The 22,456-nt window shown below is 43.6% G+C and overlaps 1 non-coding gene across 1 annotated transcript; it reads right to left on the bottom strand.

Annotated features, from left to right (window-relative positions):
* Nucleotides 1–13,767: 13,767 nt before the first annotated feature.
* LOC115463912 lies at nucleotides 13,768–13,873 on the bottom strand. The gene has a single exon (XR_003941171.1). It is a non-coding gene; the product is annotated as a U6 spliceosomal RNA (small nuclear RNA).
* Between the last annotated feature and the right edge of the window lie 8,583 nt (nucleotides 13,874–22,456).

The following is a 22,456-nucleotide window of genomic DNA, read 5'->3' as shown; positions in this document are numbered from 1 at the left end:
AAGCTGGTTGACTGACAGGTGGCAGAGGGTGGTGGTAAATGGAATTTGCTCAGAGGAAAGGATGGTGAGCAGTGGGATTCCTCAGGGGTTGGCACTGGGACCCATTTTGTTTAATATATTTGTGAGAGATATTGCTGAAGGGTTGGAAGGAAAGGTTTGCCTTTTTGCGGATGACACGAAGATAGCCTCCCCTGGAGGGAGTAGAAACGATGAGAAGGGATCTCTAAAAGTTAGAAGAATAGCGAGGGTCTGGCAGTTAAAATGTAATAGTATACAATTTCCACCAGTACACTCGTTTCTCTTACTTAATCATGAAAACAATATATAAATTTTTTGTTTTTTAATATGCAGTGCTCAGTATGTGTTTGGTGTGCAAGTCTACCATATAACTGGTTCCAGCGCATTAGCACAGCAAATCTATAACATCATTGCACCGGACCTTCCTATCCAACCATGTTGTCAAATATTTTCACAGTCTGCTTTAGTTTAAACTAACTTATCACAATGATCAGATGTTATGCCAAGGCTTGATTACTTAGCTTCTTTTGGGCGGTTTGAGCCCGGTTCAGTGCTTGTAATGTGATGCTGCTGGATACCTGTGCTTCTGTGCTCCAGAAATGACCTGAAGATAAGGAGCCTGATTTAAAAGTGTTCCTAGACATTCTTCATACCTGGGTAACCAAGGACTATCCTGTCTATTGGGGATGGTGTAACAACGTTCGTGCACTGATGTTAATGGAGTTAAGGGGCTCTAGACATTCTGATAAACAACAACAAAAAAGAGTTCTTATCTAATTGGGAAGCATATATACAATCCCTTTAAGTAAGAGCATGTAGTTTAGTGCTTAATTCATTCTAAATTTGGATTCTTGAACCAGACTGGATTCTTTCTTATGTTTTTCAGGGAAAGAGTGGGAAGGGGAGTAGTAGTAAGGGATTAGATAAGATACAAGGCACAGTTCTTTGACGTGGATAATTGTCCTAGTTATCGCCATCTTTGGATGTGGGCAACCATAACAGTCAAGGTTTGCCTGCCTGGAGTTGACTGGAAATGTCTCATTTTTATTTGTAGACTGCTTCAAGCTAGGTGGGAGGGGGTTAGGGATGGAATAGTGCAATACACTGGTATTTATTTTTCAAAGCACAGTGTTCTACTTGATATTTGATGTTTCCCTCAGTTCACGTTTTTGATTGATTCATTTTATGCACTATTAGTATTCACGACATAGGCGATAGCACTCTCTCTATATAAAAAATATTTCAAGGGTAGCCCAATGAAAGAAGTGCTATGCCACTTGGCACAAACCAGTACTGCCTGAAAAAGTGGATATTTGTCTGAGGGCACTCTTTTAAAAAACCCATTAAAATATCATTGAATAGAGCTTACATTGTAGTTCAGAAGAATAAGTGGATTGTGCAATTAAAGCCTATGTCACAGCTGATTGTCTTGGTTCTAATAGTTGAATTCCCTCAGGGTATCGACATGTGAGCATGCATACTGTGTATCACCACATTTCTTTACTGAAATGGATTATTTCATACCATATGCTAACCCAACACACAATAAAAAGTTGAGATGCAGGCTGCACAAGACTGTAAAAAAGCAGAGACCAATGCTTACCAGAAATTATAAAGTAACAGATAATGCCAAAAGTGTCTTGTTCTATAATGCACTTTGATACCTGTGGAGGCAACATTCACAGCCTTTGGAGGCAGAAAGTTGTGGTCATTGGTTATGGCTGACACCATTGCTGGATTCATGGCCCATGACTACGGGGTTTCAGAAAGAGACTGGATATATTGGGAAGGGGAATACAAAATAGGGGAATAATAATCCCTAGGTACCTGCAAATGACGGCTTATAGCACCGGTACAAAGGAGCAGGAGGAGACTGCTGGGTCAAAATAATAGTGATGTTTGGTCATGTTTGGGTTTAAATAACTAAGCTTATCACAAATTAGCAGGTATACCATTAAAAGTACTGTGACGATATGACCTTCACAAAAAAGTACAACCAAACATTAGCTATCCTAAGAATAACTTTCTCAATCTACAGTTAGGTGTTCTGTGCAGTGCACTATAAGATAGGCATGATAATGTCCTGAAGCTCTTTCTAATCCTTTTTGGCTCAGAATCACAAGAAAAATTGAACTGAGGACAACAAGCAACTTCCAAAGACTGCAGTTACCACTATGAAGATAAAATGAGCAAATGAGTACATAAGCCAAGAGCTACAATCTATCAAAAGCTGAGACCCATAGGCCACTGGAAGGGTAATGGTAGGCAAGCTTTGGAGTGATTGCTTTCTTCTTAATGCCATCAGTTGCTTCCTCTGACGTTGTCAGAGACCTGAGTTCAGCCTGCATGTTTATATAAAACCTGTTTGAAGTTCTCTTGTTTATCCAAGTCACTATGCAGTCGGTTTAATAAAAATTATTCTGAACCAGAACACAGCAATACACTTTCTAAGTCCAATTTGTTTCTCTCTACTTGGGGAATTTCTGCAATCTGTTATGACACTGATATTAGTGTTCCTATTTCAAACAAGTGTTTTAAGATCTTTAATTTTTACAGGGTAGACACACTCTCACTAGCATAACCCCTCCATGGCAGTCCAGTGGTGTGACCAATGCCCATTTCACTCATTGGAAGTCACCATAGCACACAACTAACTTTTGATCCAATCCCCCCCCCCCCCCCCCCCCCCAGCACATACCCAGCCCTGGCCCTGGATCTGTGCCAGATTCAAAATTTATTATTATTTTTTTTTTTTTTGTTACATTTGTACCCCGCGCTTTCCCACTCATGGCAGGCTCAATGCGGCTTACATGGGGCAATGGAGGATTAAGTGACTTGACCAGAGTCACAAGGAGCTGCCTGTGCTGGGAATCAGTAAGCCCTAGTGATAGTCTTGCAATACTGCCACTAGGGGTCATCCTTCTTTATATAGTGCTTCTTCAAGCTCCCTGCCATTGCTGGATGGGGAAGAGTGTTAGGTGGTTTCAGGGCCAACTTAACCATTGGACCAGGTGAGTCTCCGGCCCAGGGCACCAGCAGTTAAGGACGCTAAAATGCCCAGCCTCTGATCTCTCCTGGTCTACAGGTTAAGACTTCCCTCCCCCCCCCCCAGTCATATCTCTCAGCTTGTCTCTTCCTCCTCCCCACTGCTCTCTCACCTCTGTCACTCCCCCATGGTCGGTCGCTGATGGTAGCAGCAGCAGCATGACAGGATGCCTTCGGCCAACCCTTGGTCTTCTCTCTCTCTGCCATCTCCTGCCTCCTCTGCTGCAATTTCCTGTGGGCAGGATGCAAAAAAGCAAAACACAAATTGGCATATGGTTCATTGAACTCTTCAGGGCAATTAGTAGTTGTTAATGCCAATTAGCATCTAATTAAACAATTTACTTAGGTGTGTAACTGATCTAATTCTAGAAATTACATACACAACTGCATACTAGGGATAAAATTGGATGCCTAACCTTTAGGGGGTATCTGCATAGTGAGCGGTGCTGAACATGTAACTGTACACCCCACCCATACTTCACCCAGACTCTGCCCATACTTACACCCACCTTCAAACTATGCATCATTGCATTTAGCTGAGTGGTTTAATGTAGGACAACTTAAAAATGATGGCTTGCATACCAGCAATAATATGAAACACAGAAATATAGAAAATTGAAGGCAGATAAACACCTTATGGCCTATCCAGTCTGCCCATCCATGCCATCTACTACCCCTTCCTCTCCCTTAGAGATCCTAGTACTTGTCCCAAGCTTGCTTGAATTCAGATACAGTATTCATCTCCACCAACTCTGTTGGGAGGTCATTCCATGAATTCACCACCCCTTTCCATGAAGAAGTATTTCTCATTTTACTCCTGAGTCTGTCCTCGTTCACCTTCATCCTATGCCCCCTCATTCCAGAGCACCTATTCATTTGAAACTTGCATCCAGGGTCTAAACAATCAAATTGATTGGAAGGTATTTTAATAATTTTTTGGTATGTACATGAGGCTGTTGAGTGGTCCTTTACAAACAAAAACATTAGGAATATGAACATTAGGATATGACATAAATATTATTTTAAAAAAGTGGGGTAGCACCAAGACAATTGAAGGGCGCATGCACTGGCTTTTTGTATTGAACTGGCGCCATTTTGAAATGATTGTCAGGGAGCGACTTTTAGAGCACAGTAAGTTTGTCACTTAAGATAGTCTTTTTGATAAAGATAAGATGCTTTGTTTGTGTTCATTGTAATGTTCAATGAAACAGGCTTACTGTGTCTTTATTATGTTATGGATTCAGTAAAGCTGAGTAGGCACATTTTTGAAACTCCTGAAGAAGCCACAGGAAAAGCTTAGAATGCAGATACAGCGAAGCCGATTAGGCACTTTTTTGAAACCCCTGGAGAACGGGCTCGTTGGGACATTCAATAAGATAAGTGCCTTTGGAACCTTTTTCAGAATTTATTCAAATGTTTTGATGCAGTAATTGTTTATAAGCAAGTTTTTTCTAAAACATAATTACTATGGACACAAGCATTCACATAAAAAAGAATTGACTGTGAAGGAGGTTTATATTGACCAATGATTGAGTTTTTGAGCCTATAGAAAGAGAATTGACAATTTAGTCTGACTCTAAGGCTTCTGAGGTCTTTTCCTCCAGATAAATGAGATTCTATTGTTTTTTCATGCATGTATAAAATTCTTACTGACATACCAAATATTCTGTTTGATCTTTGTCTCATGTTCTTTTATACTGTAGCCACCCTCTGAACTGACTCCATCTTGTTTATATCTTTTTGAAGATGCATTCTTCAGAATTGTACGCAGTACTTTAAATAAGATCTCACCAGAGTCTTAGGGAGAGATGCTTGAAAGTCACCATTATCATATGTGTATATTAATAACTATCACTGAACTTACTGAACATGGAACAGTGATGAATGCTCAAAGGAAACCACATGCAAATGAGATACGTGGAAAGTCTGTGTGCAGCCCGGTAAAGACAGTGCCTAGTACATACGTAAAACAGTCTCACAGTAAGTGTCAATGTTCTGCGCATGCCCATGAAAAAAAAGACAGTGGCAACAACTGCATCATAGATGTACGTCCAAGGCACGTGTCATATGCATGTATTGTAAAATTATGCCATCACAGACCACCTGAATGCTCAAGAAGTACCCTAGCTTCCAGTTGCAGTAGGCCATTTCTTCGTCTCATGGGGAGTGAATAGCACATGGGTGCAGTCAGTGGCATCCATGACGTTAGACAGTAGACTGGTCCACACCTCTGTGACCCCCATCACATGCTGGATGGTTCCCATGCCAAGGAACTGCAGGACAGTGAACAGCTTCACCAGTCCAGGCACTGCATGGGACCGAGCTGTTGGTGGTTCAGTATCAGCTCTGATGTCCTTGTATAGCTCACAAATAGCAGTTCTGGTTAGACGGAAGTCATACTCCACTTTTTGGTCCGACATTTCTTCCAAGGCCACCCATGTGCGATACACATGCCGCGGGGGTTGGGCACGCCAAGGTCTATCCAGCAGCTACTGTACCTCCTTCTTTTCCTGGTTGTCCTCTCCCCTCAGCTCAATATCTTCACATTCCTGTAGAAAGTGCAGAAAGAAATTTCTATCCATGTCTGTTGCAGAGAAATGGAAGATGCAAGCACTTTTGAAAGAGCACAAGATACACGCATTTGGCACAAATTACACACACAAATGTGTCTCTTTTGCAGCAAAGTTTTATAGCGAGAGAATCTCCTGCCATAAAGTAAACCTCTTAGTGTGTGCCATAGACGGACGTGAAATGCATGCATCAACTGACGTCATATGATTTGTTGTTTACTATTCATCACTACATGCGGAACACACACATATAATACATGCATATGGTGCATTTCCAGACAGACAATAAATGGACAGGACATTTTCCACACGTGCAGATACTATCCAGCTTATTTTCGAAAGAGAAAGATGCCTATATTTTGACCCAAATCGGGAGATGGGCGTCCGTTTCCCGTGGGCGCCCAAATCGGTATAATCGAAAGCCGATTTTTGGCGTCCTCAACTGCAGTCCATCACGGAGACAAACAAAGATCACGGGGGCGTGCCAGAGGTGTGGCAAAGGCGGGACTGTGGCATGGCTATCGGCCGAGGAGAGATGGGCGTCTTTAGCTGATAATTGAACAAGAAGGGCGTTTTTGACGAGAATTTGGTCCGCTTTATTTGGACCCTTTTTTTTCAGGTCCAAGTCCCAAAAAAGTGTCCCAACTGACCAGATGACCACCGGAGGGAATCAGGGATTACCTCCCCTGACTCCCCCAGTGGTCACTAACCCCCTCCCACCAAAAAAACCCACTTTACAAACTTTTTTTCCCAGCCTGTATGCCAGCCTCAAATGCCGTACCCACCTCCATGACAGCAGAATGTGTTCTATCCTCTGACAGCCTTTCCCTGGTTCTGATGTGGTCTCGGGTGAGTGTGACACCTTTTCTGTTAAGGGCACTGCAGAGTCACATCAGCAATGCATTGTGGTGGGTGTAGGGTATTGGGCTCCGTGATTCCACTAGCTTGTGTTAAATGCTCACGATGTTGGTAGTTGGTAGGCTCTACTCCCATGGTGCTTTTCCCTCTGCTTACTGGGTCAGAGCGTGCCCTGTTTTGTTTCCGGTAGTCCATGAGGTAGTGGCCATTTGTGTAAGACACTTTTAGATCCCTTTCATGTGTTAGACACATTACAACACTTAGTTCTTACCTTGAATGTTGCTGAAAGAGGGCATTGTACACCATTCTGCCAACTTTGACCTACTGCTAATCTCAGTACCAGCAAGACTCGTTGCCAGTGGGGCACAACCTCTGATCTGCAGTTAACTGTGAGTAAAGGTGCTTATTCAAATAAAGGACATTTTCAGCGAGATTAGTCTTCAGGTGTCAACTACTGTGCCAAGGTTATACAGCAGCAACACGTCCTGTCCCTGGAGCACTTTTAGTGGGTACTGCAGTGCACTTCAGCCAGGTGGACCCAGGCCCATCCCCCCCACCCGTAACACTTGTGGTGGTAAATGGGAGGCCTCTAAATCCCACTGTACCCACATGTAGTTGCCCCCTTCACCCCTAAGAGCTATGCTAGTGTTGTACATTTGTCCCTTCCACGACCAAATGGCTTGGATTGGGACGTTTATGAGCTGGGCATTTTTAGTTTCCATTATCGCAAAAAAAAAAAAAAAAAACGCCCATCTCAGAAGGGACCAAATCCATGGCATTTGGTCCGTCCAAACCGTATTTTCGAAACGAAATATGGATGCCCATAAGGTCTGTCCCGCCTCTTCACATACCCGTTTTCGGACATAGACGCCCATAGAGATGGGTGTTCGCGTTCGATTATGTCCCTCCACACTTTCTAATGGGAGGAACACACATACATAAATACACATATAAGTACACTCAGATGGCATATTTTCCCAAATTGTATTGTTGTATCTTATTGTATTAGTAGATTTTTATACCGCTTTTAACTAACGCTACAAAGCAGATTACAAGAGTGCCTTCACATTAGAAGGAATTTACAATATAGATCAAAATTAATCAATTGAACAATCTAATACAATAACACTGCCAGACTGCTCCACCGAGAAGTTGCCCTCACTCAATGACAACTCAGACCTGCTGGAAAATTTTGTACGTTACAGGTATGTGTTCCTTTCTGTGCATTGCTTGGAAACATCTGTGTATCCCATGGAATGCTCATTTTAATACTTATGAGCTCTTTTTCATAGATTTGTATAGAGTTTTCATTCACTGCTTCCATGAACATTAAAAGCAGTGCTGAGACCCAATAACATGCATGTTAAACTGGCTAAAACCAGTCTAACTGAAGCGTTGCAAGTCTGGTGTGCTTTGCGCATTCCCCATTATCCGAGGCATTATCACCTCCTTTTTCCTGTTGGCTATTCCTCTCGTTATGCACCCAAGCATCCTTCTAACTTTCACCATTGCCTTTTTTACTATATCACATTCAGGCATGGAAAGATCTATTTTTGCTGAAAGTTATACATTACTGTTTTATGAGGAGACATCTTTCCTAACGATGAGCATGGTTTTCTGATGATTCAACATAAGCTCTGGAATCTTGCCCTTTTCGGATTAACACTGCACACTGAACCAAAGCTTGGCACTGCTACAAAGGAAAGAGGATGACTGCACTGTGGTCACAGTCTCCAGGATGAATTGGGACAAAAGATACTGCCAAGAAGATAAGAGATTTCAAATAACCATCATCTCTGCTCTTACAAAAAGAGAACATTGTCCAGATATGGTTCAGGCATTTATCTGTTTGAGATTAATGGGGAATGTAGTGTGCAAAATATTTTAAGGTCTCTTATTTCTCAGAGACTTGGAAAGAGTATCATATTGAAAAATAATGAAGGGAAATGTTGTTTTAGAAGGTAGACATGATTTAATACACAGTATTAACAGTGGCGTACCAAGGGGGGGGGGCGGTGGGGGCAGTTCGCTCTGGGTGCACGCCGCTGGGGGGGGGTGCCGCATGCCTGCCGGCTCTTCGTTTTCATGCTCCCTTTGCCCCGGAACAGGTTACTTCCTGTTCCGGGGCAGAGGGAGCGTGAAAACGATGAGCCGGCAGGCGCGTGGCACCCCCCCCAGTGGCGTGCACCCGGGGGGGATTCTTTCGCGGGGGATCGGGAGTTCTTTCGCCGGGGGGGGGGCATCGCGCTGTTCCGGGGGGGGGGCGCTGCACCCGGGGGGCGGGGCGCATCGGCGATCCGCCCCGGGTGTCAGCCCCCCTAGGAACGCCACTGAGTATTAATTTAACTTTCTCATAATACATTTAAAAATCATTTTAAGGCAGCTTTAAATGCACTCTCAGACTTGTTTGGTAATTAAGCTACTTGAGAACTGTACTGTATCGTTAGTGCAAAATTTGTTTATAACAGAATCATGTGGTAGATTGTCATTATTTAGAATCTACTACAATTTTCAGCCTCTTCACAGAGGTTGCTGGCCTGCGGCTTCTTTGCATTGATCAGCCTGTAAGTCAATATTGCTGAATATCTTAATGTTTGGGACATGATTTTAAATTTTTCTATTGCAGCATGTCCATTTTTGCCCCCCCCCCCCCCAAATGCCTTTTTTGTAGGTATGCTGAAAAATGGACTTGCGTGCGTCCTATACATGCATCTACACCAGCACAGGCCATTTTTCAGCGCACCTTAGTAAAAGGACCTCTAAGATTGCAGCAAATGCTGCTCCCAGAAAAGTTGTGTGAACCAACCTTCACTAACCACAGCTTTTGTCTTTACACATCATAATCAAACCCAGCTCGTTTGTGTATATTATCAATTTTCTGTACTAAATAATAAATAAAGATGCTGTAATGGTGCCACAAATAAATAGTTTCACACTGAAAAATCTTTCAATCAAAATCTTGTGTACTCAGATGCCAAGTCCACAAATCGGTGACCATGTCCATATATATATATATATATATATATATATATATATATATATATATATATATATATATATATATATATATATCTATCTATCACCCAAGCACTGGTATCAATATACCGATAACACTTATCTGAATAAGCAGCAGTGAGATCAGCTATCAGATGAAAGTCTGGGATACAGACATTTGTTTGAAGTGTAAGAGGGAACAGGAAACATTGCTCCATTCCTTTTTTAGAATGTACTGTTCTAGGTACTATCTGGAGTTTTGTGAGGACAACACTTGGGCACATACTGGTTAGAAATATTCACTACACATATATGTTGCTTTTGTTGGGAGATTGTGAACCAGAGGAGGGTTCATAAGTATTGCCATACTGGGACAGACCAAAGGTCCATCAAGCCCAGCATCCTGTTTCCAACAGTGGCCAATCCTGGTCACAAATACTTGGCAAGATCCCCAAAAAAGTGCAAAACATTTTATGCTGCTTATCCCAGAAATAAGCAGTTACTTTTCCCCAAGTCCATTTTAATAATGGTCTATTGACTTTTCCTTTAGGAAGCCGTCCAAACCTTTTTTTTTTAACACCGCTAAGCTAACCACCTTTACCACATTCTCTGGCAACAAATTCCAGAGTTTAATTACACGTTGAGTGAAGAAACATTTTCTCTGATTTGTTTTAAATGTACTACTTTGTAGATTCATTGAATGCCCCTAGTCTACCCTTTCCACTGGGGAAAAGAAATTTGTCATGTATGCACTTTTGTTGTCAAGAAACTGATCTTAAAAGACTGGATTACAGACACAGTACCAGAACCAAGAGTCTGGGTGCAGTAGATGGGTAGACTGGGTAACTTTGAGCTGTGAGTGTATCAACACAATTCCAAACTGTGGGTGTGAACATATTTAACTCTGTGGAATAAGCTTTTTTGCAAATTTGGCCACTCTGTAGGAGAAGTGGATGAGGAAGATTGATATTCTTTAGATGATTCTCCTTATAAAATATAGAGGATAGAAGACCCTTGCATTGATGGGGAGGGAGTGAGTGAGTGTGTGTGGGGTATGGTCTGAGTGCTGGTATGGATGTTGATTAAGGGATACTGGGGATAAAAAGATCCCAAGGATGTATATGATTGTAACCTGAGTGCTGAAAATATTCCTTTGTTTCACTGAAAATCTCTGCATTTTAAGGCTAATTACCAAAGGAAATTCACTTTGCTAAAGGGCTGGCCACAGTTCTTTGAGCTCCATGGAAACACAGTCTTTTGATCTAATCAGGCCTCAGACTGGTGAACTATAGTGACTTTTAATTCAGTCCTACCAGACTATCTGTTGAATAGTTTAATGGATGTCTCTAGGGATGTGCCTTCATTTTCTAAGGAATGAAAAAAAGCAATGAAAAAGCTCGTTTCATTTTTTAAAATTTCTGTTTATTTTGAAAATGAGAAAAATGGATATCAATCACATTAAAACTGAACCCTCCAAATCATTTTTAACATTCCCCCCCCCCCCATCCCCACCATAATCGAAATGAGGCAAACAAGATCCCTAGTTGCAGGGCCGGCTTAACCATTTGACCAAGTGAGGCTCTGGCCCAGGGTGCCGGCAATTGAAAGTGTCAAAATACCAAATCTCTGACCTCTCCTGATCTACTGATAGGTAGATCTTCATAGTTGCATGGAATAGGCATTGCCTAAGCACCAGCTTAGATTGATATCATCTCAAGCTGGTACTATATATATATATATCTATATATATCTATATATCTATATCTATATCTATCTATCTATATATATATCTTTATCTATATATAGATATATATAAATAATTCTCACCTCCAACGTTCTGAAGCTCACTGTGTGCCACGAAAACACTGAAGCCCTGTAGTGTTCCAGGCTGTCAGCACCACTCACTCTCACTCTTAGACCCGCCCTCAGCCATGCCCCATCCACATATAATTCACAACCCCAACAATTCTAAATGTAAATTTGTAGTTGCAAGATCCCATGAGTGTCTGCCCCGCCCTCGCATCACAATGTGATGATGTTGTGGGCGGGGCTATGACACAGCGAATCGCCAGTTCCACCGCCCTCCGACGCTCCCCCCCGACGCACAATGACAAACAGCGACCTACGCAGTGCCTCCACCCCCCCGACGCACAGTGACAAACAGTGACCAATGCAGGGGGTGGAGTGCCGTCCGAAAAGCTGATCCACCGGGACCCCGAAGCTCCCGCCCTCCAAAAAACGAGGCGCCTCCACCCTCCCGACGCTGCCCTCCTGCGTCCTCCCGACTCTGCCGTGCAGACAGCTCACCACAATGCTGCAATCCCGAAGCTGCCACCCTCCAAAAACAAACGAACCGCCTGGAGCAAAACGTCGGTGTGTAGCAGGCAGGGGGAGGAGTAACGAGGCTCGATGCTCAACAGACAGGAAGGTCCAGAGGAGGAGAAGGTGGGTGTGTAGCAGGCAGGGGAACGAATAACCATGATCGCAGATCAAGAGGCACGGAAGCCCGGAGAAGCAGGAGGTAAAACCTGTCACTGCTAGCAGGCAGGGGGAGGAGTTCGGAATAACGCCGATCAAGTGGCAGGCAGGGGTGCAGGAGGAGTACGAGGTGGGGAGACAGGCAGAGGGGGGGAGGCCCCTTGGCAGGCAGGCACGCTGGAAAACATGTCAGTGCTAGCAGCCAGGGGGAGGAGTACTGAATAACACCTCAAGTGCCACGGAGGGCTGCAGGAGAACTACGAGTTGGGGAGAGAGCCAGAGGGATGGAAGCCCCTTGGCAGGCAGCCAGGCAGGCACGCAGTCACTGCCACACACACACACCCACTCTCTCTCTCACAAACACACTGTCTCTCACACACACTCGCACATACTAACTCTCTCTCTGTCTGTCACAAATACACACTTGCATCTGGCACGCAGGCAAGAGGGAGAGAAGGGGGCCACCTGGCACACACTCTCTCTCTCTCTCTCTGTCACAAACACACACACTTGCTAGCACCTGTTTCATTACACACACTCTCTCTCACACACAAACACTGACACACTCTTTCACTCTCTCTCTCTCATTCTCTCTCTCACACACACACTCCATCTCTCGCACACAGCTTTTCTGAAACATACACTCCGAGGAAAACCTTGCTAGCTCCTGTTTCATTTCTCACAGAAACAGGCCTTTTTTACTAGTATACATTTATTTATTTATTTATTTGTTACTTATATCCCACATTTTCCCACACATGCAGGCGCACATTTAGGAGTCAATATTCAAAAGGGTTTAACTGGGCAGGAGAGGCTTTTCCCAGTTAAATCTTGGTGAACCAAGTTAGTGCTGTTGAATATGTTCACTAACCAGCCATCCTCTGACCAGATAGGTTAGGGGTGGGCCGAGGGTGGAGTTAACTGCTAAGTAGATGCTAACTGGCTAAGTAACTGCATAAAGGCGCCCTTTCACAACACCGTGGTAGAGTTACCATGGCACTGGTGCACGTACTACCACCGGCCCACAACAGGAGCTGGCAGTAGTGCTGCCTCCACTGTGTGCCATTTCCGGCATGACTGGAAATATTTTTTATTTTACCACCAGGTACCTACCCGTCGGTAACCATGCTGCCCAATTACCGCTGGGAAAGCACGGGAGCCCTAGGAGGCGGTAAGGTCTCCCCAGGAAATAGACAAACGGCAAGTTTGTACTTACCGTACAACCATTTCCTTTTTTAACAACCCCCCGCTGTGGTATAAGGGGCCTAGTCACATGGCAAATCCATGCGCCAATGGCACTGCAGGGCCCCTTTTACAGTAGCTTGGTAAAAGGGCCCTAAAGTTAGGACAGCAAAACAGCTGTCCTAACTTTATGTGCCAGATTAAATGGGAAGTGGTCCGAATATTGGTCGGTGACCAGTTAACTTCCGGGTCAATGGGTGTACTTGGATATTCAGTGCTGGAAGCTGTGCATACCCTGGAATTGAATGTCTTGAGTTACTTCAACCTGTGGCATACCACCACAGACTAAATATCAGGCCCATATTTATTTACAATCTGACTGCCAAAAAAGCCAGTGGAAAAACTCATTCTCTTTTGTGGGATTTTTTATTTTTGTTACATTTGTACCTGGCACTTTCCCACTCATGACAGGCTCAATGCGGCTTACATATTGTATACAGGTACTTATTTGTACCTGGGGCAATGGAGGGTTAAGTGACTTGCCCAGAGTCACAAGGAGCTGTCTGTGCCTGAAGTGGGAATTGAACTCAGTTCCTCAGGACCAAAGTCCACCACCCTAACCACTAGGCCACTCCTCCTTGCCAAATTTACATGTTATCCTTGTGCAGGGGGCAAGCTATTCTTCTCTGCATCATTCCAGGTTAAATATATGTGCTGTTGAAGACTGCATTACTGCCAGATTTACATTCTCATGGCTTCTTTTACAAAATCGCACTACCAATCCTTGGTGTGGCAAATGAGAGGAACCCATTCAATTCCTATGGGCTTCCTCTCATTTGCCACGCGGGAATTGCTAGCATGGCTTTGTAAAAGAAGCCCTCAGTGTATAGAGAGAGCCAGGGTAACTGCTGCAAATGAAAGAGGCAGCTCCTGAAAATTGCTTTGGATTTGGCAGATCCTTGTAAGTGTTGTCTAATTCTACCTCGAGATTCCTGATCTGTGATTTAAGGGAGTGTTTGTAGCTCCTAAAAGGGATTTTTTTTGTTGGCAGGTATGTGAATGTTTGTGTTAGAGGCCTATAGGTGCTTGGTTTTACTTACGTTCAGGCAAAGTTTGTTGTTTTCATCTCTGTCTTGAATTGCCGTTAATAGTCAGTAGGTAAGCCTGGTTCAATGGGTATGATTAGCTACAAGCCATCTGGGCTGTTCAGATGTAGAACTGAGTATTCAGTGACCGAATCAACTCGGCTAGTGACTTGAGATATCAGTCTTTGTAGTACCTGCAGGTACCTATGATGGCGCTGCTGCCAAACAGTATGGAATATTGCCGTTTTCAGTGCTTCTTAACCCAGTCCTTGCGGCACACCTAGTCCCATCAGGTTTTTAGGATATCCACAATGAATATCCATGATATAGATTTGCATGCACTGCCTCCTTGGTATGTAAATCTATTTCATGCATATTCATTGTGGATATCCTGAAAACCTGATGGGACTAGGTGTGTCTCAAGGACTGGGTTGAGAAGCACTGACCTATCTGCTAGTCAAGATCTGAACTAGGCAAGTACTATGCCTGTAGGGATACGAGGACTATCTCCGTTCCATAACCAGGTCTGAATCTAGATTAATCTAGCCAGTTTCTTGTAGCCAATTGTTTGTCTAAACACAGACTGTTCTATATGTTTTCTGAGAAATGGGATCTTAGACACTGATGGGTAACTTTCGAGCTTGTCCTGGTCAAGGTTGTTCTTTGTTCACCACTGCCCTTTTTAATGCTGTTGGTAGTTACCCATTAGAAAGAAAGGAGTTGGTGATCTTTCTTCCCCTTCAATGAAGCCCCTGCTTGTTCATGAAGCTATGAATTACAAACCTATGGGTCAAGATTCAGTTCACAGCAAGCAGAATAAGGTCTAGATATTCAGTGCCAGCACTTATCCAGGCAATGATACTGATTATCTGGGTCTTTGGCAGCGCCTGGATGTTCAGTAGGTACAGCTGATATTGTGTGTTATCTGCATAGCTAACCAGGCATATCTAGGGCTGCTTTTGTGCATCCATCATGGACAGTGAGCTATTGGGGCACCAGTTCTGAGTATCAGTGAATAACTTCCGGTCCTCCCTGACTCCACCTCTAGACTGCACCGACACTAACTGGAAAGTGCTATGGCAGTAGATGTTCTGCAGCAGATACTTCAAACCACTACTTTTTGTAGTGGTTTGAAGAATGTTGCTTCAAGGTTGTCTTTCTCCAAGCTGAAGAGTCCTAACCTGTTTCATCTTTCTTCATAAGGAAGGTATTCCATTTTCTGTACCAGTTTTGGACAATTTTCTAGTTCCGTTGTACTATTTCTGAGTTGAGGTGACCAGCATTGCACACAAGGCGTGGTTGCACTGCAGATCAATACAGATGATTTATAATATTCTTAATTTTATTTTCCATTATCTTCTATTAAGATAAAATCCTACTTCCTTCCCCTTCGTCCCATTCTTCAGAATTGCACAAAAGGTTTCTGTTCTCCTACTTCTTATTTCTGTGATATATTTATGTTTATTTTAAATGCATTGCCTCAGTGTTTGACTCCCTCCCCCGACTATGCATAAGAATGGAGGAAAATTCAGAAAAGCATCGAACCACCCAAAGTGCCAGTCCAATGTGTTGGCTGAAAGGCTGATGAACTCCCAAAAGCCTTTTGGGAAGTCAAAAAAACAAGCAAAGACAGATGCATTGAAACAACATGCAATATGTATAGAATACAGTGGAAAACTGCTATTTTCTCAATTTTAATATGCATCATGTCCCATGATTATTAATACAATTGGCCCAATGTTCATAATTTATGTTGAATTTTTCCTTCTGAAAGCTATTACTCTAAAACATGTATTTTATCTATCAAACTCAAAACATATGAATGAACCTTATATGCTATCATATGGAATCCATCAGCATTCCACTAGTTCTAAAATGTATGGTATTTATAGTGATTTCAAAGGCATGAAACCTTGATTATCAGTCAGAAGAATATAGTACTATAGAAAATGACAGGAGCTAAGAGCCATTAGGACTAGTTTTTATATTTCTATTATTTTCACTGGGAGTCTGTTCTATTTGTTCAATGTTCTTTTAGATCTTTTTCTAAAAAGGTTCTCAAGAACCCATAACTACCAATAGGAATTTTCATGAAACCCAGTGGGGTTTATTTTTTTACCTGGGGTCTTGGAGGGGGGGGGGGGGGTCTGGGCTTCCAGTGGCCCATTGGCTCCATTGGTGGCCAGTGCTTTCTTCTTTTGGAGTGTCAGATTCTTCAGTGTGTGTGTAAGGCCTTGAATTGGTGACTGCCGGGAAAGAAATTGGTCTTAAATGGTATGATGTGACATAACATTAATGGTGGGAGAGTGCTTTTGCATGGTATTTGATAGAAGTGGATGAGAATATTAGTTCTGTGTGGAAAAACAGAAATACAGCCTATACGAGAGTAATTGGTTTTTTTTAATTATGTTATTATGTGCTGAGAGAACTGATTGGTTCAGGGTGTCTGGAGTCCAAGTATAGGCATACCACTAATGTTGATTTGGTGAAAGTGATTGGAGTTTGAGCTTTGTGTGGGTTCCAGAGGAAGCCAGGAAAAGAATACACACAGCTCTTCATTAGTTATAGGGAAAAATGTTCACAGGATAGGTCCTGGAAGTTTAAGGCTATAGAAAGTATTATTTTGTTTGCCTATAGCTAGATGGGGCACAGTTATTTCACTTGCAAGTCCCTATGAGGTATCCTGCTTAAACAGGTGAGACAGGGTTTTGTTCCTTTTGAGTTGTTTAAAAGTCAGGTGAGCTCTGCAGCCTGGCTGGGCAAAGGAATCATGGATGTTGTGCAAAGATCGTCACTGCTGATTCTGAGCTCCAACATACAAGAAAGACCAAAGTGCCCCAGCCAAGAAAGATTACAGCTAAGTGAATCACATACCAACACAAGCACTAGGAACAAGTTTAAAACAAGAGAAGGACAATAGAGTGATATACTTACCTGCTGCAGAGTGGGAGATACAGGAATCTAAAAGACAATACATTTACACAAATAATCAATTCTTATGACCAAGGGAGGGTTTGAATTCTAGTACAAATTTGGTTAAAATTGAAAGTTATAGAGAAATACATAGCAATACTTATCTGATATTCTGCTGAATTCAAGGGTTCAGAGGGTGCAAATTTCTGTAAATGAGGAAAACACACATTTGTAAAATTCAGCTGAACTAGCACTACATTTTTACTTTTGTCAAAGATTTGGGTATTTAAATTTGGACAAAAATTTGTTATATTCAAAAGAAATTGTTATGTTCCAACTACAGCTACAAATAAAAATATTATTTATTGACAACTTACCTTTTTTGTGGCTAACTTTCCAACCTAAAGGCAAATCCTAAACTTTAGTTTCCCTCTTTGCATCTTTGAGCTGTGAGGATGTGGTTAGTTTATATTGCTTACCCTTTTAGCTTGAGGTATCCGCCATGACTACTAACGTCAGGTACAGTAGAGCTGAGCTTCCTCAGAAATGGGGTAATAGCAACATTCAGTTTCAGTTTTGGCTGCAGTTTCAGCTGCAAGCTTTCAGCAGTTTTGGCTTCAGCCCAAACTGGAAAAAATAGTTTCAGTTGGTCTCTAAAGACATATACATTTGGACTATTGTAATGCAGCAGTGTAGCCATGGGTGGGCCGGGGCCCACCTATTTTGGGCTCAGGCCTACAAAAATGAGTACTCCATTGGTGTGGCTGGTGAGCATCTGCAAGCCCCGGCACTCTAGCCAAAGACCTCCTTTTGGCAGAAAGAGCCCTTACCCCCCTTGCAGTCAGCTGCAGTGTTCCTGAATCGCTACCACCCCACCCCTCATGCCTGCTCATTTTGCGCACATGTACAGAGGCTGGCTGTGTCAGTGACTCTGGGACACTGCTGCACAGGGTGTAAGTGTTCTTTCTGCCGGGAGGAGGTCTTTGGTTGGTGGGGCTTGCGAATCCACGCCAGTTCAGGTATTTCTTTTCTTTTGGGTATTGGCGGCAGCAGTGGGTGGGTGGGCAGGCAGGCGAGGGGGGGGGGGGAGAAAGAGATGAATCTTCAAGCCCATCCTCCTTGGGCTTAGGCCCATGGTAAATCAGCCCTCTGGTTACGCCACCATTGTAAATGTTTGTGGGTGGGTCTGCCTCAGAGGCTCACCTGAAGATTACAGGTGGTTTGAAATGCAGCTGCAAGAGCAGTACAGGGAATATTATATGGCACCATGTCCTTCCTATCACATGCTCTGGACTGGCTCCAAATAAATGACAAGTCATTAACTGATAATCAGTGCAGTGGTGTTGCTTGGTCAGCTGCCACCCAGGGAGGATCGCCGCTGCGCACCTCCCTCCCCTGGGTGCAGTGTTGTCCGTTCCCCCCGGGTGCTACGTCCCCTCCTGGTGCATCACTGTCCCCCCCATCGCATCACCTCCAAGCCCCACGGGTGCATTCTTACCTGCTGGGTGCATGCTGCAGGAAGGGAGCAGCCACGTGGCTGTCAGCTCTGAGGTTCCCTGCTCCCTCTGCCCTGGAACAGGAAGTAACAGCAGAGGGAGCAGGGAACTGGTGGAACCAACAACCATGCAGCAGCTCCTTGTACCCCTCCTGCAGCATGCACCCAGGATGGACCGTCCCCACCACCCCGCCCTTGGTACACCACTGAATCAGTTTCACCCTGATGACATCTATATCATCAGGGGTTCTCATGTATAATTAATTCATTGCAAGGAGTCTATCAGAGAGAGTGTTCTATTTTAAACAAATGAATGGTAAACTTTGTCTCAGGACTTAAGTGTAGTCCCTATCTCAAAACAACATCAGTACAGACCAGGGGTTCTCAACCCAGTCCTCGGGACACACCCAGCCAAGCACGTTTTCAGGATACCCACTATGAATATACAAATCTACCTCGTGAATATTCAATGTGGGTATCCTAAAGACCTGATTGGCTAGGTGTATTCCAAGGACTGGGTTAAGAACCCCTGGTGCAGACATTGTGGGGGCAATTCTACAACTGGGCACCTCCATTTAGGCGTCCCAAGGATGTACTTTAGGAGCCTGTTCTGTAATAGCATTGTGCACCCAGGTTCCATTTAGAAAACTAGTGTAACCCAGTACCAGCGTGTCTAATATCTACACCAGTCACAGACTTGACTTAACTATGGGCTTGGAAATGAGACACGGACACATGTAACACCATAATCTGCAAATTATACCCATCAATACTCTGCTTATGTATATGCTTTCTTTGTATTTACACGTCATATCACACAGGCAGTTATCGAATAGCACTTAAGTGCCCTAATGACACTTTTCTGGGTAAGTGTACATTTACGCATGTAAATACTAGAATTCTATATTTTTAAGCATATAAGGGTCATATAAATGCAGACGCCTAGATTACAAAATTGCTCTTTGTGTGATATTCTCCATTTGACTTTCTTGAACTAAAAGCTAAAAGGATGATGTGCTTTTAAAAATACTGTTCTATGGATAAAGTTAAGTGAGAAGCAACAATACACTTCTAATAAAATTAATTGGGGAAACTGTGAGATCCAGTCAGAAGTTGCAATGCCACGGGCTCTTTTACCCAATCCTGGACTGAGTTTGAATACTAAGGACAAGAGTCTCCTCCCCATTGGGGGGAGAGAGAGAGAGAGAGAGAGATTTTTTTTTTCACCTTAATGTGCAAGAAACAGGATGCATTTTCCCAGTGCAGGAAAAGGTAGAAGGCAGAGGATGTAGGCAGAATCAACTAGATGGAAGAGGACAGAGAAGGCAACTCAGGTTGCTGTAAGGAAAGTGATTTTACAACAGTGAGAGTCAGCATTGATTGACAAAAGCATACAATTATGTTGTTTTTGTTTGGCAAAGAAACAGCTTCAGAAAGCTCTGAGTCTACCTGATTGCAACATTCCCTGTGGGCATAATTCCCTCTCCCCCATGCCACCCATGTCTCTACTAGGGTTGAGTTTCATCTGCCATACTTTTCACTAGAATTGTGACATGATTTAAATTCTTTCATCTTGGGACTGAAACTTCACAAATTTGAATAATGAAGTGGAAACCTGACTAGTATTTTTATGATTAAATTATATAGCAGCAAACCAAAGAATAAAGGAAGTTTCAAAAACACACAACAGGTATAACATGCATACTGACAACATAGTACTGTGACTGTTCTATAGTTAGGGTAATAACATATTAACATAACTATATTTTATTCTTTCCAGCTCTATGACTTTTGGAGGGGTTGAGAATGTCTGTCTAACTGGGGCAAAATAACTTACCAAACATTTAATGAAATAGGACCAAATTTGGCGTGGGGGAAAGCCCAGTAGAAAGCATAAAATAGAATAGGTTGTGGTAAAATAACCTGTTTTAACAGTAGTCCACATTCATAACCTTGTTTTGTACAGTGCTCTACTGGAGGGATTAGGGGAAATCGCCCCCTTAAATAACCCGGTGTTTTTTGTCCTCTATGAATATGATAGTGACATCTGATATTGGGCTCTGTGACAGTGTCATGATCCTGGGTTGTGCACTGCGCCCTGGCTCACCTAGAGGTCATGTCGCTCCAAGGCATCACCTCTCTCCAGCTTCCCATGTCAATGGCTGGCGGTGTCCTTAGGCGCGCCAGCACACATTTTCTGAGTGCTATGGCAGTAGAATGGGTTGGGCATGCCTGGCTGATGTCAGCCCTCTGGGCCCATTTAGGTTAATGGGATCTTTTCTCTCACTGTCTTTGCAATGGGTCTCTGCCTTGAGTCTGCCTAGTCTCTATTCAAGCCAATCTTGCCTGCCCTGTCGCCAGCTCCAGCCTTGCTTGCCCTGCCTCCAGCTCAGCCTTGCCTACCTTGTCACCGTTCTCCAGTTCCTATTGAGCCTGGCCCTCGCCTGGGTGACTTGCCTGCCATCAGTCGGGACCTGGCTGACCCTCGGGTTGACTGAGCAGTGCTAACCCAACTATGGCCCAAGGGCTCCCTTCCTTGAACTGTGACAGATTGCGAAGACCATGATCTCAGATGAGTCACCTACTCTGTGGCTCCTCCAGTAATTGGATTTACAGCTTCAGCACTTATCTAGTTCTGTTCAGGACCTAGCTTCTCACATAGACCAGTTCCAGCAACTTGCGGGAATTGTTCAGTGTCTGTCTGATCACGTGGATCAACTGAAGTTTGCAGCACCCTAGGCCTTGGCCTCTGCTTCTCCAGACCCTGCTCTGGTGCTTGCATCCACTACTCTAGGTATTCACCTCATGGCTCCCCCAAGGTACGACAGGAACCCCAAAGATTGTAGAGGATTTATTAACCAGTACCAGATAATTTTTGAACTACAAGCTAGAGATTTCTTCTCTGACAGGGCCCGAGTGGCCTACATTATTTCCTTGCTGCCTGGCCAAGCCCTGGGATGGGCATCTCCACTCTGGTAATAAAATGACCTAGTGCTCAATGACCTCCATAGTTTCTTGGGACAGTTCAAGGCGAGTTGGGTGCCTTGAAACACCATTGTTGCAAAACATGGTCTGTGTCAGGACCCAGCAATCTGATTTAAGATAAGTCATTTTAAAATTTGATGACCATTGTGCCTATGATAATCTATCTGAATATTTGCTCCATTATCTAATGTTGGTTAGTCTCTCTTTAAACAAGCCTTGCCTTGGTGCCTTGCCTACCCTGCCTCCAGCTCCAGCCTTGACTGCCTTGTCTCCAACTCCAACTTTGTCTGCCTCGTCTCCTGCTCCAGCCTTGCCTGCCTTGTCTGCCTCGTCTCCAGTCTAGCCTCGTCTGCCTTGTCTCCAGCTCCAGCCTTGCCTGCCTATTCTGTCTTGTTTCCAGTCTAGCCTTGCCTACCCTGTCTCCAGCCCAGCCTTGCCTACCTTGTCACCTGTTCTCCAGTTCCTGCTGAGCCTGGGCCTTGCCCAGGTGGCTTGCCTTCAATTGGGGCCCGGCTAACCCTTGGGTTGACTTGGCAGTACTAACCTGACTGCAACCCCAGGGCTCACCTTTCTTGAACTGTGACAGACAGCCATAGACATGGAAGTTTCTAAAATGGCAAACTTGTACGTGTATTTTCCAAAATACCAACATGCACATGTAATTGTTGGCACATATTGTGCATGTTGCTGTGTTGCCTTCATTTATGTTTTAGAGGTTGACACTTTTTAAACAATGGGTGTAGCTGCCACATATAAATGGCACATGCACATCAACTCCTGCATGTAATTGGCTCTACATCAGCAGATTTTTTCCTAATATACTACTGGAACTT

This window comes from Microcaecilia unicolor, chromosome 2, assembly GCF_901765095.1.
Source record: "Microcaecilia unicolor chromosome 2, aMicUni1.1, whole genome shotgun sequence".
In the NCBI taxonomy this organism is placed as follows: domain Eukaryota; kingdom Metazoa; phylum Chordata; class Amphibia; order Gymnophiona; family Siphonopidae; genus Microcaecilia; species Microcaecilia unicolor.
Note: the sequence above shows the minus strand (reverse complement) of the source record. Positions and strands in the feature narration are given on the sequence as shown.